At 36.5% G+C, this 18,519-nt stretch overlaps 1 protein-coding gene across 3 annotated transcripts in view; it reads right to left on the bottom strand.

Annotated features, from left to right (window-relative positions):
• Positions 1-18,519, bottom strand: part of PDE1A (phosphodiesterase 1A) — a 172,899-nt gene that overhangs the window by 96,533 nt on the left and 57,847 nt on the right. The window lies entirely within an intron of this gene.

Genomic DNA, 18,519 nt, shown 5'->3' with positions numbered 1-18,519 from the left:
TAACCAACCTCTTTTTAGAAAAATTACTGATTTTAGAAAAACATTGTACATATGTGCATGAGAATATGATTAACTATGAAAACTGACTAGAATGTAACACGTTGCTTAGTTAGAGTGGTAGCAGAGGATGAACAATAGAGATAAGTGCATTTATAGTGGATGCACACAGCAGTTGATAAAGTAGTCAGAAAAGCAACAAAACCAATCAAATATGTGTTCTGGTTCTTTGCTTTTGTTAGTTTTATCTTTAACTTTTAAAGTTTTAATGTTATATATAAGCCTCCCAGTGTTGCATGTTAGCCAGATGGGTGGCATATAAAATACATACATACACATTACATAGTGACAATAGTGTATATTATCACTTTTGCTATTTAATATCTACTCAGATTTAAATCTTTTAAAGAAAAATATAAAGAAGGCATAAAGATTAATGGTGTAATAACCAACAACTAATTCTAGGCAGCTGATACACTCAATGGCAATGGTTACCAACCTTACTTACTGAAATATATCAGTTGATAAAAAATAATATTATGAAATACATATAAATCAGAGAGAAATAAACAAATGGTCATTACTAAAAAATAAAATATCTAAACCAAATATTATGCTGACAGTAAAACAAATGCAGAGGCTACACAATATAAATAATTGGACTTTATCTGAATGATCAATCAGATCATACTTTGGAAATTAAAAAAATACCCCAAGATTAAGCAGATGATAGTAGCACTTTGAAAAAATAAATATTTGCAGTAGAAAATTAAGATGGAAACTTTGTTGAGAAACTGCATGCTATTATTATTACTCTATATAAATGACCTTTGCGATCACCTTATAAGCAACTGCATCCTCTTCGCGGATGATATAAAACTATTCAACACCACCGACAATACTACTGCTCTTCAAAGTGACCTTGATTATGTGTCTGAATGGTCAAACATTTGGCAACTCCAAATCTCAACCAACAAATGCTCCGTCCTACACATTGGTAAAAAAAAAAAAATCAGTACACCAAATACAAACTAGGTGGATATAACCTCATTGATGACCCTCACTCTGTCAAGGACCTAGGAGTACTCATATCAAAAGACCTAAGTGCCAGACCTCACTGTAACAGCATTGCCAAAAAGGCATTAAGAGTTGTAAATCTAATCTTACGAAGCTTCTCCTCTGGAAATATTGAATTGCTAACTAGGGCATACAAAACCTTTGCTAGACCAATATTCGAATACAGCTCATCTGTCTGGAATCTGCACTGTATATCAGACATTAATACAATTGAGCGAGTCCAGAAGTATTTCACGAGAAGAGTACTATACTCCTCTGCTCGCATCATAATACCCTAAATTACCAGACTTGAAATTTTAGGCTTGGACAATCTTGAAATACGCCGCCTATGGTTGGACTTAAGCGTAGTACACAAAATTATCTGCTACAATGTCCTACCAGTCAATGTCTACTTCAGCTTCAATCGCAACAATACAACAGAACACAACAGATACAAGCTCAATATAAATTGCTTCAAACTCGATTGCAGAAAGTACAACTTCAGCAACAGGGTGGTCAATGCCTGGAATGCACTACCTGACTCAGTTGTTACATCCTTAAACCCCCACTCCTTTAACCTCAAACTATCCACTATTGACCTCACCCCATTCCTAAGAGGTCTGTAAAGGGTGTGCATAAGTGCACCATCGTGCCTCCCGTCCCTGTCCTATTGTCCCCATTTAATCGTACTTATTTTCTGTATTCCTCCTCATGTTTATACTTATACCTATTATTTTGTAAGTGATTGACAAATCAAATAAATAAAAAAACTAAATAAATTATGTCTTGCTGACTCTTTCACATGGAGTATAAACAATTAACGAAGTCATAATCAAGAAAATAGAAGCCTCTGAAATGCAACTTTATAGAAGACGGTTTAAAATACCATAGAAGATGGTTAAAAATACCATTACTGAAAAGTAATGAAATGAAGCTTCTCCCCCAAAATGGATAAAGGCAGGGAAATTGTGAATGCAATCAAGAAAAGGAAATTGAAATATGAAGGAAGCAATGAGAAATAGCATCTTCTTTAATTAATTATACAGGAGATGATTAATTCAAGGGAAACACAGGGCTGGCATATGACGCATATCCCAGCTGAAAATTTTACATCCATGGTTTGCCAAAAATCCAGTGTCCTTGTTTTGCACATCAACATCAAAAGAACAAATAGCATTGATGGTCAAAGTTCCAGGAGGAAACAAGAAAGAGGCATTCTAATCCTTTATTTTCAATATATGGAGTTCATTTTTTTCTGACCCAGCTTTTAATATGCTGGAGTTGAAACACAGCCAGCATAGGACAGCTTGTAATCTAAAATTTAAAAATTGGAATAATTAAAAAAGAAGCAGTGTTTAAAAACAAAAGCTTTTTTATCTGTCCAAAATTCCAAGAGTGACCATAACAGGCTATTAGAACAAAGCATCTTTGAATCCTAGGCCAAGAAGCATGTAAAAATATATCTGTTTTTTGCATGACATAGGAAAATGTATGAAGCAAATGGGATAAGGCTCCCAAAAATTAGTGAAAGTGTAAGAGCCAAGGCAATTCTAAATGATGAAAAATTTGGTATCTGCATATCAATGTTAAGAAAGTTAGGCACGGGCTTAAATTTCTTTAGTTAAACTTGGTATGAATTTAAAACAAACAATTTAATTATGTTTGTGAAATATATTTGAAGTACTCCATAGAACAGTAAAACATATTTTTATTGCTTTCCCATAAAATCAACAGTATATAAAATTGAATTGTTTAGATTTCTCAGTGTTGAATGAATCCAAGTTGGAGATTGATTTATTTCCTTCACATGAAGCAGTCTATCTTTTTCTTTAATATAAAATAATATTTTTTAAAAAATGTCAACAAATGACTGGTTGCATCATAAAAAGCTATGGATTTTTGAAGGCATTATTCTACGGGCTTGCTACATGATTTCCATATGTCTAACTGTTTATTTGATCTACCTCCAGCTGTTTTTTTCTAAAAGCTTCTTACTGGGGGGAACATGGTAAAAGCCTTCCTTTTTAAATTCTTCTCACCTAAGAGATTTTATCATGGCTGCACCTAGGCTCATGCTGTATAAACAGTTCTCAGGGTTTGTTTAAGGAAGCTGGGGGCAGCCACAAAGAGTCTGCCACAGTTATTGGAACAGGATGATGCAATCATGAAATTTCAAAGCAAATTTCATTTTTAAAAGCCAATGTCAGCTCCACGTTAATAAAACTGGAGTCAAGATGATGCTGGTCAAGAGGCAAGAATGACCTGAGGTTAGGCCCATCATTCCAAACAAATAATTTTTAAACAAAATACAGACAATAGGGAAGGTAAAAAAGATGTGGCTTCTCAGAGGCCATATCCATCTTGTGATCTATCAGCATCTCTTGGTTCACTATTAATTGATGACATGGAGCCTGTTCTCATTCAGGATGCAGAAAATGAAAGACAAAGAATGCAAGTTATAATCCATTCAGCATTACTCTTTATGACAGAAAAGTCAATTAAAAAAACACCTTCCAGCATTCAAAATTCTTGTATGCCCTAAAAAATTTAATTGGAATGCAGCACATATGTTTCATCCTTTACAAAACAGAAAATGCCATTCCTCATGCAGTCCTTACACTTAAGATGAGTTACTGGTTGAATTGCTCCTCCAGCTCAAATCACATAAAGACATGAGATTATCTTTGTAATCGCTTTCCATTTTATGGAGGCCAGATGTTTCTCCCCACCAGGCATGCATTTGATCTACCTCAGATAGACGTGTCTGACCCTATTACATAGAAATATTCCCTTGTGATACTGACTGAAAGTGCAGTGCAGAGACAGTTAACACTCAATTCCATAATTGGGAACTAGAAGAAGGTTCTTCCTCAATTTCAACCAGCAGAAAGAGGACTTTCTGAGATGCTTTCCTGTAGGAACATCTTCATCAGATGCAAGCAAATGGCTACAGCAGAGAGACTAATTTGACGCTTATGTCAATGTCTTACTGGCTTCAAAGTCCTTTTCATCATTCCAGTCAGGAAAACCTACTGCTTTTACTGAGTCTAGTACTGCTTCTTATTGCCCTTAGCAGATTTATTTAACTATGGCTGAAGCAGGAGTGTCTCTGAGAGATTTAATGTCTGTTCATTTTTTTAAAAACCAAGGGAAATTATTTTTTGAGATGAAGAAAACAAGTGCATAACCTCATTCCAAAATATAAAAACAAGGAAAGAGAGATCACAAGCCACACGCAAGATAAACACACCGTGTGTGTGTGTGCGTGCGTGTGTAGAAGGAGACTAATTCCAAAAGGATAACAGTCTTACTATCACCTCAGCCTATCTGGGTGATATATTGAAAAATAAAGGGCCCACAACTGAGAAAAGCCCGTGCCAAGACTCTTTGGGGATGGTTTTGTAAAGAGTTCCATAGATAAACATTGCTAAACCAGAAAAGCTGGGCTCAGCTACTGGGAAACCCATAATTATTTATGGCTATGGGTTTATCCATCCATATGGAATTGCATGTAGCGTTCCAGGATCCAAACTGGGTCAGTCAACAGGACCAGAGGTTTAGTCTTCTGAGGTTTCAGACTCAAGCTGAAGGTGAGTGCTATGACACATTCTGGTAGAGAGAAGTTCCCTGAGGATGAGCTCCAACACGAATCTGAAAGATCAGAACTAAACTTCTGGTCCCAGTGACCAACCCAAACTGGATGCTGCAACAGTATCCTGGGACACATATATTTGACTTCATTCGTGCATATAGTGTATATTCCTTCCAGCTGATGGGTGTCTTCAAATAATGTACAAACTTAAAAATATAAATTTAAAAGAAAAGAAAAACTGACCATAAAAATCAAAAGAAAATTTAAAAGCTAGCTAGAAAAATTAACTAAACTTTTAAAAATTAAATGTCTGACAGAAGAGGTAAATCTTGATGCGGCATTTAAACCTACGCCAGGTGGATCTCCCTGGGAAAGACATTCCACGGGGAAAGGAAGTCGCTCCAGCGATGGCTCATTATGCCTTTATGAGCAGCAGCTGTTAAGAGAAGGGACTCTCATTTTACAAGGAATGAATAAATAAGAGATATACTGGCTGCAATTTAGATTTAACAGTACCTAAGGTGGACTTTTTATTTGGTTCTATTTACTTTAGTCTTTACTGATTCAACAGTATACAAATAGTGTGAGCAAATAAATGACCTAAACTAATATAAAATCCTATCATTCGAGAAGGAGCACATGTGAAAAGATATTCCTTGATGTAAACTGAATTTGGGTTTCTGCCATGAGAGTAAGTGTACTCCAAATTTTAGTATCTTCATGGCATTACCTTGTAATTTGTATGCACAGAGGAGTTGTGGGTTCAATACAGCTCAGGGATACATCCAAGTCACCATTATAGAAAAGAAAAGATACACTGGGAACAATTTATGAGTTGTATGATATGGTACCGTAAATCTATTCATGTCTCCATTTTTAGTCAGTCTAAAAAAAAACAAGTCTGAACTTTCAGGAATCAGCTTAATATGTAACTATTAAAACTGTTACGACTTACTGGGAAACATATTTTAAGGGAATTAACTGCAGCAGGGAGCCTTAAGTAAACCAAGGAGTCTACTGGATACGCCATGCAAGGCAGAGCAAGTTAAATCTCAGCAAGTTCCCAGATTGTAGAACTGAAATGGAAATGACTCGTTCCCTTTTCTATTATTGGGAATGGGATGTTTGTTGGTTGTTGTTTTTTTAAACTTTTTCCTATAGTTTTTTTTTTTAATTGGAAACTTTGTGATGTCACTTTGTGAAGCCATTCTCTACTGCATATCCATGTCAAGATAGCAGCTAAGCAATTAATAATCGTAGGCCAAGGCAGACACATTTTTCACAGTTAAGTAAAGGAACGGGAAAAAGGTTACTGAAGGCATTTTCCCATGCAGTTCTTGTTCTTTGCGTACTATAAACCTTTCTTCTTATCTGAGAAAGTTCAGATGGAACACTGCATCCTGAAAAGTGCATAAGAAGACGGGGGTAAAGTAAAGCTAGATTGCGCTTTGTGTGTGTGCATGTGTGCATGCGTGTATATACACACACACACACACACACACACACACACAAACACACAAGCACCTATTCACTTCACTATATATATATATATGTATATCTCATTTCCTCTGTAGCTGGCACAGAATTACAGATCTCTACAGATCTCTATATGGGTGCTGGAGATGGGAAGAAAATGAAATTTATAGAACAATAGGAACTATGTATAAAAATTGTTTTGTTTTTGAAAAAAAAACACTGAATGATTCCAGCTTTTCTCCCCCCCCACCCCCCCATATAATTCCCTTCATACATTGGGTTTGATATATTCCTAATAACAATCTTCTGCCTCTTTCCATATAATGCATTTCAGACTTTCATTATTATAATTAATAAAATATAAAAATGTCTCCCTAGACTCAAGCTGAATTTCTGGTGATCACAAGCCGATTATTTGAGGCACTGTCTCTTCCTGGTTACATCTAGCTGCCCCATTAGGTCAGGAAGAAGAGGCATCCTGTGGGTCCCATCTACTAAGCAGTTCCATCTGGCAGGACCCAAATGGCCTGCCTTTTCTGTTGTGGCCTCTGCCCTCTGGGACATCATGTCCCCCAAGGTGAGATTGCCCCCATCTTCTAATAGCTTTCTCGTAACAGGATTCTTCCCTCATCCTTGAGGATCCCATGGTGAGTCTCCAATATGGTGTCAAGTGACTGTTGTTCTCCTGCCATGTTGGTTTTTTACATTTACGTTTCTGTGTTTATGATTTTTAATGACCCAGGATCACATTTTGTGAGATGGGCAGCTATATAAATTTGCTAAAATTACTGCTACACTAAAAATAAAAATAAAAATTCCTTCACTCATGCCTTGCTTTAGCTGTTGTTTTCAAGCTTGAAATTAGAAGCGAGGATTAGATGAATTTGTAATATTGTATATGTAAGTGCTTCCCTAGTACTTTGTGCCAAAATCTGTGTAAAGCATGCTTCTATAAAATGGATTTTAAATGCTTACCCAGTTAGAAAGCTAATCTGTACTGAGAAGTGAAGCATAAATGTGGGCATGTATATATGAGTTTGTGACATAGGAACATAATAACAATCCCTGGTTTAAATAAAGATCATGTGATATATTGCCAAGAGGCAATCAGATTAGTTTAGAGGGAAATACCTGAAATTAAACAAGTTGCATTAAGTTCCACACTCTATCCTCTTAAACAAAGTCTTTTTTTTATGGCAACAGATATAAATATTGTATGGCTAAATTTCTAAAATACAATTAAACTGACTTCTTCTCATGTATTTAATAATTCTTTGTTCCTCTTGCACTGAAAATTAACATATTCCAGTAATGGAGAGACTGAAGGATTGAGGAGAGAGTTGCACTTGGCTTTGATTTTTGCTGGGAGATCATCCCTGTCTTAATTATGAATTCCTGGGTGATCCTATGCATTCCTCCTCAAGGATGCATCACGCTGTGGATTTATCTCTGTCATAACTGTGTGCAGGGACTGCAAACTTAACTTCTCTGCCTCTTGGCAAAGATCAAGTGTAGTTTCATGAATAAAAATATTAGGAAGTGACATCAGTGGCAAAGTTTTTCATGCTCTTCTTTTTAACAAAATATTTTTGATATGTTTTGATATGATTTGGGATGGATTCAACAACATAACTGTAGCCTGTCATCCTCAGAATGCACAAGAGCCCTAAAAATCTAATTTTTCATTTTAAAGCCTCTCCTACCCTTCTAGAAATGGTGTTGCGCGGACCTAATTCAGACCATGTGTTTTATGAAGCGTACAGATGCTTCACTTCAATTTCTCACTTAACAAAATAGTGAGACTGAAAAATGGCAATGTAATCTGCTTTTGCAGTACCGATGAGTTCAGCCAAATGATGCAGTAAGTCTTTCAAAGTTAATAGCATAAACAGAATATGAGTTGGAGAGCCCACATACACTTTTGAATCTGCACACAATTATTTGCTTGAACCACCAGGTATTGTCAGCATTCATTTGAGTGTGGGACAGCAAAGCATGGGGGCAGATCTGGGAACAAATGTTCTCGCTGTAACATAAACATGATGCCAAGGGCCTGGGAGGACAGGAGGAAGAGTCACTACCAAGGCAACGGCCAGATAAGCAGGGTTTGAGCCCAGGCCAAGAAATTACTTTGAGAAAACATCTCAGACAAGCCATTCCCCTTTGCTTACACAAAGATAAAGTGAGGAACTTGCAATATTGTATTACTGTGGCTGTTATGATAAAAGCAATCCAGATATGTATGGCTTTGGTTTCTTAGTCTAGTCTACCTTATAGGGCTGATACATATGGCATATTAGAAAATGTTGGATCCAAAGGCAGATTAAATCTCACTTCTTCAAGGAGAAAAATAGGAGGGTTCTTTTAAACTCAATTCTAAGTTTGGAAAAAGTTTAAAAGATTGGAATTGCAACTTCACTAATTGTTGTATAGATATCAGTCTACCATAAGCATAATTGTGCAACCTCCTAATTTATGCAAGTTCTCACTTGCAGGTCTGAGCTAAAGAGTGAAACTAAGAGTTATATGTGAAAGCTACAGGCAGAAATTAGATTAGGTGGAACGACCGTAGCTTTCCCTACATAAGATTTATGGTGAGCAGAATAGAAATCGATGTCTACTCTGTTCACCACAAATCTATCTACTCTGTTCACCATGAATCTTATTGGGAAAGTTATACTCTTTCAACCTAAGTTATTGTGTAAGGATGGAAGTAAAAGAAACTGGGACTGCTGCGGAGGGCTGGACCAAGAGTGTTGTCAAGATGCATAGGCACGCATGCACGCACATATGATATGTAAATTGAAAATAAAAATAGCAGTTGCCTTCAAAATAAAAGCCAGATAGGGACAAAGGGTCAGGTGTGGCCTGTGTGCGTGTGTGTCTGTGTGTGTATAACATGCTCAGGTCTGGGTAAGACTATCACCCTTCTTATCAGTATTCTGTTGGCAAATGAAAACTTTAAAGTATTTGATTCATTCAATTGTTGCATCAAATAATTCATTTTATTGATTATTGTTCCATTCATAGGGGCTCAGCAAGTACAAATACTTAGTTTCCTTAACCTGAGCAAAGCAAATTAGCAGCATTGGGCCTAGTTAATACTTGTAAGCAAAACTTACAAATTAACAAAGTTGTTGGCTACTGAAAGAAGTTGGGGGAGAAAAAAAAAATCCCAGGAGAAGACAGTGGCTTCCACATTGTTCCCAATAAAATTATATAGTGATGTCTGTATTTTCACAAAGAGTTCAGCTTAACTATGTGTGCTTGCTATTGCTCTTTGCACGTTAAACCATTTTTAACTGTTTTTTTACAATACGTGCTTTAAAATCTCTTATTTTTTTTAGAAGGGAAATAATATAAATTAAAGAGGCTACAAAATTGGGGGGATAATCCCTGTCATTTTTGCTCCAAAGTAAGTAGATGTGCGTGTTTTGAATCTGAACTCTATCACAGCTTTGGGAGCAATTCAGAAATTTGAAATGAGAGAAAGAGACAGAGAGATTTGGCAAAATCTGTGTTTTCCCCCTGAATTTTCCACAGGGTCCCCATTTATGGAGAGGGTGAAGCTCTAGATTTAAATAAAGAAATAACTTTTGTACATGTTTCCATCCAGTGCTGCTCTTGGGTTTTCAGTTTGGGTCTGTGAGTCTGGTAACAGCATTGATGCCTCGGGGTAGCCTTTACCAACAACTGCCTGGACTTTCTGGATTAGAATGGATAGTTCTTCAGAAACCAATTTTCTGTTTGTCTCCTCTGTCTCCTGACATCAGCCCCTCACACACATTCCATCAAAACTAATCAAATCATATTATAAAATAATATATAAACCAGGGACCCAGATTGTTGGGGGCAATATGCTGACTCTGTAAACTGCTTAGAGAGGGCTGTAAAGCACTGTGAAGCAGTATAGAAGTCTAAGTGCTATTGCTATAGCTTAATGCAATATGTAAGCACAGCCACAATGGTACAGCCCAACAATATATATATACAGCTAGCCAAGCATAATTTAGCTTAGTGTGCCCCACGAAGCTAATCTGTGGATAGTTTAGGGCTCAGTGTAACATGAAAATACAACCCAGTTAAGATCATGAACAAATTCAACTAATTATGACACACACCATTTGTTTCAAACTCCCCTAGAGTATGGGAGACAGGGAGAATAGCTGTTAATCTCTTGGTAAAGAAGCTCTAGGGACAAGACCTATCCAGGAGGGACAAAACCTCATCGGGCAATTTCCAGACTGCTTCTTTCTCAGTCTGAAACTCTGGTTTGCCTGTCATCTTAAAGTACAATGTGCCTTAGCTGAATTTTGCTTTGGCATAGTGTGTGAAGAGCCCGCAAAAAAATATCTGAAGAACTTTATTTGCTTGGGACGTTGAGACTTTGAAGGTGTTACAATGAGAGAGGTTTGACTGTGTACCTTCTTGTAGTAACTCTGTTCTGAAATTCATGAGGCAACTATGGCAACATCTTTTAGGTGCCTCTTGAAGAACATCTTCACTCATGCCTTCCTGCATGGATGCAGTATGTATGATTTTACTGATGGGTTTCTTTCTTTTCTGCATTTTTAAATAAATTATGTTATAGTGGTTGATCTATTGTTTTCATTTTGCATTTTATTTATTGATTTCAAAGCACCTAGCAAGTTGTAACAATGAAAATGGTATCCACATCTGCCGAACAAGGGGGTGAAACAAACAGTTGCACCCTTGTACTTAATATAGGGTCAAATAATGAGCCGGGCTAATTTCAATTGAACCATAACATGGGAACTAGACTAGAAAAGATTGTTTTCTGTACCATAGCTATTGATTCCCCTGGTGTGCATATTCACTGTTGTTTTTTTAATCTAGCTCAGCAAGGATGAATATTTGCAAAATTCTAGTGCTGTCAGCTGAAGAGAAAACACATAGCCTAATTCTTTTAATTTACCATAAATCACTTAAGTATGAAATTGTGTGAAATTATTACTAGAGTCATCTCCAATATGAATGCAACAAGCCTGTATGCCTGTATTTGTCCATTTCCCTTAATAAGAGACAGTTGATCCAATTCTATCAAGGAAAAAATTACATAGGTGTTGTGTGTGTGTGCATATAGACATATAATAGTAGAATATTGTAACTCTCTAGGCCTTTCATACACAATTCTTGTCAAAAAAGGAAGGAAGGAAGGAAGGAAGGGAGGGAGGGAGGAAGGGAGGAAGGGAGGGAGGGAGAGAGGGAGGGAGGGAGGTTCATGGGACGTTCTGATTCCAACTCTAAGCTGATAGTCTAAACATTGTGAACTCTTTCCACAGAATATTCATGTGATAGCTGTACTGTTTACTTTTAAACAATACTTACAATCCGCTTATGAAATATAATGGGGGAAGCACATGGTCCTGTGGACCATACTAATTTACCACAACACTGTATTTTTTCACATCACTCTAAGATAGCTATTTTGTGCAAGAGACTGGGTCCAAAGGCTCTCTTTTATTTATGGATAAAATTCAAAGAACGAGAAGGGCATTTCTGCACTGCCACCATTCCTACTGCACCTAGCCCTTCCCCCTTCCCCAAAATTTGGAGAATGTGTTCCAAAATTTTACAAATGAGTATGGAAGGCTGTTAAAAAGAATTATGAAGAAATAGGAAAGAGGTGTAAAAGAAAAACATTGTTATTTCCTTGGTTATTTCTCTTAATGGAATCCCTAAGATCAAAACTTCTCAATTCACCAAGGATTCCTTCAGTGCATTAATAGTACTCTTGGGCAAAACCCATTAAATGACATGTCATTTAATTCACTCCCAAAGGAATCACTTTACCACTGAATGTACTGTAGATTAGAATCAAGATTAAGTATGAATTAAGATTAAGTATAAATTAACTGACCTGTTTATCAGTTTGCACTAACATGAGCACCTATTAGTCATGTGAACCTCAACCCCTGGAATCCCAAGAACAATCTGGGAGCTACCACAATTCATGACATTCCAGAGTGGCTGAAACTTTAGCCAAAGTTATAACAACAGATGAATGACAATCTACTGGTCCGTGATATGGGAGAAGACCCAGGGAAAAGTATATGGCTCACAGTACAATCTATTGCTGCTTCTTTTAAAAAAAAAAGGAAAAAATAATCTGCATTAAAAAAATATATTATTAACCTGGAAGGGATGAAAGAAATGTTTATTACTTAAATTGTTTCCCAACTGCCTCAAAAGTTCAGAGTCTTTCATTCCTTCTTCAACGCTTGCGCAAGGAAAGCTGTCCAGTTTAAAGTCACACATCTTTTTCCAATCACAACAAAGAAGGCATATTTAATATGCATTACGCTCAACATCTGAAAGGTCACACACGGTCTTCTCCACTATTAAATGTCAGCCTTCGCATAAGCAACAGCCTGTCCACTCCGGACTAAATGCTTGGGATTTGGGAGTCTGGGGGAGAACTCTGAACTCTATAGAAAAAACAGAATGAACGAATTCCTCTCTCCCCCCTCCCCCCCCCAGTTTTAATAGCATTATATTCCCTGCTAATGATTTTCTAGGCCCTTCACTACAAAAATCTTGGTAGTGATTGTTTGCATCCTCAGAGGGCAGCAACTGGTAGTTGTATGTGGGTTTCTTTCATGCCCTGTGCTGTGCTATATATAACTTTCCAGGCTTTTAAAATGCTTCATTTAACAGAACCATTCTTAGGTGACCAGACAGCATGTGTCATTTTTTCCATGATTAACTTTTAAAAATGGACATAAAAGGAGAAAACCCTAAGATTTAAAGTATGCCAGAGTTCTAGCTGATTCAACAGTTTTATATATGAATGTGCATGTATGTCTGTGCGTACACACAAGCACATACCCATGGGCACCATTTTAGAAGTTTTATTGTCGTTTCCATAGCCCTTACAGTATTGTAACCTAACCCTTTGAGATTTCATTTTTCCCAGGGTATATTATTTTCCCTTTAATGACTCATACTTGGATGAGACATGGATTCATCAATCACTTTAAAGGTTAGGCTTAAATACATCCAATGAATCCTGATTAATATGTAATGTCCCCATGTTAGTTGTGAGCAGGGGCTGTAAAATACTCATAGAACAAGAGCTTCCTGTTCACTTTAGCAGAAGAAAACCATCTCCTGTTATGGAAGAGAACCATAAGATCTTCTGATATGGAAGGAATGAGAGAATGAAATGAACATAAGATGCTATCTGTTTCCCATAGTGCTCAGTTACATGCCTTTGAGAAATCCAGAGCTTGATCAGAGAGCAACAGTTTTACTCTCTTGCTTCCTAGCAACTGATCTTCAGTGCCATTTTGATTCTGAATAAGGAACTTTTATTCCAGGAGTGTCAAACTCAAGGCCCACAGGCCGCATCTCACTCCAATCTGGCCCACGGAGCTGCCCTGGAAACAGTGAAGGACCGGCCTGTGGTGCCTCTGCCAGAGAAAAAAGAGCTCTGTTTTTGCTGGCAGAGGGCTGCAAGGAGGCTGTCGTGGGCTAAAACAGATGTCAAGCTGGCCATGCCCACCCCTGGCCGCCTGAGGTCAAACACAACTCTGATGCAACCCTAAATGAAATCGAGTTTGACACCCCTGCTTTATATAGTACTGTCATTAGTTACTGATGATACTCGTCCACTTTTTGGAGTGGAAGAGGCCTGTACCCATATGAAAGACCTGTAGAGTTTTGGAATGAAAGAATAATAGATACACAAGTGTCAATGAGTCCTCTCTCTCTCTCTCTCTCTCTCTCTCTCTCTCTCTCTCTCTGTGTGTGTGTGTGTGTGTGTGTGTGTGTGTGTGTGTACACAAAGAGCAGAGCTTGTACTGTGACATCACAATACACATTTCATAATTTTGATAAAAACTGGACTTTTGTCACCAAAGTGCTAGTTTTTAGCAAACTCTATTCCAGCATTTGAATTGATTTATCTCACAGTCAAAATATAATAAATCTGTGTATTCCTTTTTCTTTATTCTCAATCCAGTTAAGTATGTCATCACTAGCCAAACTCAACAATTGGCTTATATATTATATGTATGTATGTATGTATGTATGTATGTATGTATATATATATATATATATATATATATAATATATATATATATATATATATATATATATATTATATATATATATATATATATATATATATTTATATTTAAAAAAACAGTAACATCTACTAGTTCCAAAATTTATCCATATTGGCATAGTACAATGTTTGAGGTAATAAATGTCATTGCAAGCATTCATTTCTTAAACAAGCCCAAGGGAACACCTGGTGCTTAACAAATTTTGTGCTCCATAGTTGTTAATGTTGCCATTTCAAAAACAGGTATAGCCTCTATTTTGCTTTACTATTTTGCCCATTTGCATAAAATCCTATTCTATTTGAAACTATTATTTTGCTTTGCATGTCAGTGGAGATTGTTCTGCCATTCATCTTCATGAAGAACAATGAAGAGCCTGGATGCAAATATTTGGGCAGCTGTTTAAATACATCTGAAGAGTTGGAAGATGCCAAAATAAATGAAGGACATTCCCTTACACGGCTCCTTTTCCTTTAAAAACTGCTGTTATCTCTGTCTCAGATCAGTCGACAGTATAGTTCAACTGGATTTTGCAATCCTTTCCACACCAAATAGCCTGCAGATAGGTTCAGTTCAAATATTTATATTGTACCTTCCTTCGTTTTATTTACCAAGCCCTTAGCAGGAGATCATCACATTATTATGCTACCCGTTGATTGATTATTATTCTTTCCTTCCTTTGTGAATTTTAAAAGGCCCCACTACATACAGTCTTTTTTTTTGAGAGGGTCACAATATCTGTTTCACAGGACAATTTGCCGTGTTGTCATGTAATTCTGTAACACACGCAACTACAAATGCAAAGAAATGGCACTAGGGTTTCATTATTTCCTTAAGGTGACGGTGAGCACATGTTTTGGTGGTCGTAGATGTTAAAGAAAGTCAAATCTTCCATGGAGCCAAACTTGGCACACCTGGAAATAGAGTCAGCTGTTTGGGTTGCTTTCTTTCTTTCTTTTTAAACTTAACTCTAGTTCAGGCATTCATCTGTGTTTTCATGCATTTCTCTTTTGGAATTGCAGAAAACTGCACTCTGGTTTTCAGTAGCAATGGTTGGGACAATTCCATGGCTTGCAAAGGGGGGATTCATGCTACCCTGGGGTCTCCGGATGTCCCTCCCGCCCCTGATTTAAGGAAAGGGACACAACTGACAGACGAAGCATATGCTTCTTTTGCAGAAGACCTCAGGTTCCATCTCTGGCATAAGGACAAGTTTCAGAAATGTCCATTCTGAAAATTTTGCAAGCCTCTGGACAGTCTAGAGACAATACAGAGTTAGGTGGAACAGTGGTCTGGCTTGTACCTGCTTTTGCTTCCCGTTTTCGTTATTTGGCAAGCTCCTAGCAAGGTATAATTGGTGGCTTCTTGGGCAAAGCAATGAAATTGGCTTTTATTCAAGGGAGAGATTGTTGCAGCCCTCTTAGAAGCTCCACCTTAACGTAGGAACTGACCAGAGGTGGGTATTCAGCAGGTTCTGACCAGTTCTGGAGAACTGCTAGTGGAAATTTTGAGTAGTTTGGAGAACCGGCAAATCCCACCTCTGACTTGGAGATTTTACTGTGTTCTTCCCCTGCCACACCCAACAAGCCACGCCCACAGAACTGGTAGTAAAAAAATTTGAATCCCACCATTGGAGCTGACCAAATCACACTTGCTAATTTATAGTATTCTGCTCTTTAAAAACAAGGTGCCAGCTTTATATTTCATGGCTCTTGGAGTATTCATTACATATAAGAGTGGCCAGAGAGTTCTTTTAGATGAAAACTTATCAATATCTCCCTTAAGAAAGATATTGATAATTTTGTTTAAGTCTTTTTTTCCAACCACATGCGAATTTTAGTCCAATATTTTCTAGCATCCTCACAAGTCCACCACATATGGTAATATGAGCCAGGTATCTGATGACATTTCCAGCATTTTTCAGATTTATTGAAAAATGACAAAGAAACGTATAGATTTGAAACCGGAGTTCTTTTTATTGGGAATCTTACCAGATACATATAGTAAAGACTTGAGATATCTGATTGTAAATGTATTAACAGCGGCTAGGATTGTATTTGCTAAAAATTGGAAGAATGAGAAAATACCATCGCAGGAAGAAATTATTAAGAAAATATGGAATGTGCTGAGATGAGTAGATTGACATTTGAAATTAGAGAGCAAGAGGATAAACAATTTTATGAAATTTGGGATCTTTTCTATCAATGGTTGGATGATAAAATACAATAATAGAATATTTAGAATGTTAAACAGTAAGGAATATCTTTGTTTTTTCTTTCTCTTTTGTTATTTGACATCATATCTATAAAGTGTTTTTAGGATAGATCTGGTATGATTATATGATTTGTTATAGAATAAACTATTTAAAGTATTGTTATCTCATAAAGTATGAATGATTAAAATTATAGTCAAATGATTTTCTAATAGCGATATTAGGATATATAAGTTTGGATTGACAATATGAGCTATTATGTAATATAACTGTAATTGAGACTACAAAATCAATGCACAAAACTGATGAACCAACCGACACACTGTATGTATATATGGAAGAGAGTTGATGTTTTTATGTTTTGTTTGTTTTGTTTGTTTGTAAAAAATCAATAAAATTGTTTTCAAAAAAATAATAATTTTGTTTAAGTCTGCCTTCCCTGAAACAAAAGGGAGCAATAGAAAAGGGAGCTCATTTTTGTTTTTGAAGGAGGGCAGATTTTTACACATTCTAAGGAGAAAATGCTGACATTAAAACCAAGGTAGGTTGACTTTCCAAACTGCAGAGTGCTAGAGACAAAATAGTGCAGATATGTGTTTGTCACCTCCAAAGTAGCAATTCAACTAAAACGAACAAATTAGAGTTCGATTCTTCTCAAATGTAACTTTTTCCCAACTTCCACAGAACATACGTGCCAATTTTCTTCCCTGCCTGTGTTTCAATGTCTAAATTGCTTCCTTCCAAAATCCAACACCTATCCAAGCATGTTAGTCATCCCAGGAGCTATTAACCTCTAGATAACTGAAGCATCTTCTAAACCAGGGCTGTCAAACGGATGCATCATGCGCTGGCCACGCCCATGCCCAGTTTAGTGAAGGGGAGGGAAGTCCTGATACGTCACACGTGATGCCGTCGTGACGTGAGTTTGACACCCCTGTTCTAAACAATTGTCTTGAGCTCTTTGTTAAAGCACAGCAAGTCCTCTTATCGATGGACACAACATAATAGGAATCAGTTTGTAATATCCTTATAGGTACATATTTAAAACAATGCTGCAGTTAAGCTCTTTGCAATAAAAACCAACAAGAATTAAACAAAGCTAATTTCAGCTAAATAACTTCAGTTACATGTCTTGCATATAAGAAAACCAATCAAGTTAAGACATAACTGAAAACATGGGCATTGGTACAATTCTTGGCTAATTTGTAATTGTAAACTCTTTTTTAAACTGACCTTTCAGACAAGAAGTAAAGTCCATGTAAGGGCATTGTGTTTTTGTTTGTATTAAAAAAAAAACAGTATTATGTTATAATGGTGGCTTGCTTTTTGCTTTGGGATTGTTTGTATGTGCATGAAAATACAATCCAGAATATTGTACAAGATGTCTTTCTATCTCAAAACAAAGAGCTTTTTAAAATTAAAATAGAATTAAATTAGCAAAGTGTTTTGCATTATTTTATATGTGATGATGCCTTGGACATCAGATAAAATGCAGTTTCCTGGAATTAGATAATCAGCAGGATTTGACAGATCATAAATTTCGTGGATTTTGTTCCAGTGTCTAGGATGAAAATTTTCTATTTCAAGTATTTTCCAAAAAGTGGAGCAAAGTTGGGGCATAGTTGGCTCTTTATCTGAGCCTGAAAAAAATATATCCCAGAGCAATAGTTGCAACAATCAACTGTTTTGCAGGGATGATGTAAGCACTGATTTCGAATTAGTGTGATTCGGTGTTTGCTGTGTAGGTTTGTTTTTTTAAAAGAAATTATTGCTTTTAAAATAATAACAAAAAAGGAAAGGAAAAAGAACAAAACACAGAGATAATTGTGATACAAATATATTTTCAGAGAAAATAAAAAACAGAAAGACTGAATAAAATATCCATAACTTTTTTTAAAAAAACAAAACACTTTCTATGTCTTTCCTTTCCTTTCCTTTCCTTTTTTCTTTGACAAGATATTCTTTAAAACTGTAATTCTCAGAGCAGTCCAGGAAATTGTCAGGATTGTAATAGAAACAAATGTGATTTAGGTTCCATTAAAAGAAGCACTGTCCCCTGGTTCCACAGAGTAATCCTGTTGTATTGGAAAATGGTCTCC

Source organism: Notechis scutatus, chromosome 1 (assembly GCF_049901735.1).
Source record: "Notechis scutatus isolate UNSWTSFEM ecotype Mainland chromosome 1, rNotScu1.2, whole genome shotgun sequence".
NCBI classification, from domain to species: Eukaryota; Metazoa; Chordata; class Lepidosauria; order Squamata; family Elapidae; genus Notechis; species Notechis scutatus.
Note: the sequence above shows the minus strand (reverse complement) of the source record. Positions and strands in the feature narration are given on the sequence as shown.